The sequence below is a fragment of the Tupaia chinensis genome, unplaced genomic scaffold, assembly GCF_000334495.1.
Source record: "Tupaia chinensis unplaced genomic scaffold, TupChi_1.0 Scaffold000414_1, whole genome shotgun sequence".
NCBI classification, from domain to species: domain Eukaryota; kingdom Metazoa; phylum Chordata; class Mammalia; order Scandentia; family Tupaiidae; genus Tupaia; species Tupaia belangeri.
Genome location: NW_006159919.1, coordinates 2,178,052 through 2,179,666, shown reverse-complemented (window position 1 = coordinate 2,179,666; position 1,615 = coordinate 2,178,052). Strand labels below are relative to the sequence as shown.

General features: G+C 42.7%; 1 pseudogene; it reads left to right on the top strand.

The window, feature by feature from the left end:
• Positions 1-126, top strand: part of LOC102493681 (prohibitin pseudogene) — an 829-nt pseudogene extending 703 nt beyond the window's left edge.
• The last annotated feature ends 1,489 nt before the right edge of the window (positions 127-1,615 follow it).

The window sequence follows — 1,615 nt, the reverse complement described above, 5'->3', positions numbered from 1 at the left end:
GGTCTCATGGAGCTGCGCAAGCTGGAGGCCGCGGAGGACATTGCGTACCAGCTCTCGCGCTCCCGGAACATCACCTACCTGCCGGCGGGGCAGTCCGTGCTCCTCCAGCTGCCCCAGTGAGGCCGCCCGCCCGGCTGCTGGGCCACAACGTCCTTCCACACCCACCCCAGAAATCACTGTGACATTCATGATTGGTTTAAAGTGAAGGAAATAAAAGTGAAATCACTTCAGCGGAGGACATTGCGTACCAGCTCTCGCGCTCCCGGAACATCACCTACCTGCCGGCGGGGCAGTCCGTGCTCCTCCAGCTGCCCCAGTGAGGCCGCCCGCCCGGCTGCTGGGCCACAACGTCCTTCCACACCCACCCCAGAAATCACTGTGACATTCATGATTGGTTTAAAGTGAAGGAAATAAAAGTGAAATCACTTCAAAAAAGAAAAAAAAAAAAGAAAAAAAAAAAAAGAAAGGCAACCAATTGTAGCCTTAGCTGCTGTACAACTATCTCATTTAAACTTCACTCAATTCTGCACGGCCAGTATTACTGTTCCATAGAGCAGATGGTAAAACTGAGGCTCAGAGAACTTTGAGTGTAACCTTTGCTGTCAGGTTTGAAAGCACACACTTTCCAGCAAACCACTCCACATATCCCTACTGGTATTTACACAACTTTTAGAATATTGACTCTAGTCCTTGGCAAACTTTATTTTTTTCGCTAACTAGATTAGCAGTTTGTGTTGCTGTTGCTGGTCCCCGTCATGATAGAAGAAAAGAAGCCATCTCTCTTCTCCTTTATTGTCTTTCCGTGCACAGTAAATTTCTTGTTCAAATGTGTGTTTAATTAGTATACAGTTTTGCAGAGGAAAATTTTTTCAAAAGAAAAGGAAACAAAAGGATAAATTTCTCTTTCTAATAACTCATCTTGAAAGAATCTAAACCATAAGAAATATTGTATAGAAATTTAGCTCTTTGAAATTAGAAGATGAAGGCAAGTATGCTGGTAATAACCGCAGCTTTTTGTTTTGAACATCGCTGAAGAGCCATGCACTGGCATATCATTTAATGCTTATCCCTGCCTGCACGGTGGGCACAACGATTTCCATGTTACAGATGAAGACCCTGGGAGAGATTAAAGTTTATCAAGTAAAAGAAACGGAACTTAAATACTGAAGCCTGTGCTCATACACACTGCGCTATCTCACCTTTACATATACTGGCTTATTTAATATTCTGTTTCAAACAAGACCTCCATTTTCTCTGCATCTGGACAAGAGAAGTCCTCTTTTCCCAGTGCCATCTTTTTCAGAGCAAGTTTCATGATTCCTCAAATAATTTTGTCTTTAGAGTACAGAAACCCTGAGCACTGATTGAAGACAAACAATACTACCTTCTTTTGTACCGTAGTGGGAGCGAAAATAATGCTCAGGAATCCTTCCTGCAGCTAACCATGTAACACCTCCGTACTACAATCGGTACTCTCCCGGTGTAGGTAGCATGACCCCTAGTGGATATTTGTGGTAAATATCCAGATTTTAGTATCAATACCAATATAACCGTTTATTTTTAATAGGTAGAACAATAGGTCAAGACATTGTAATTACAGCTATATTAATTAATG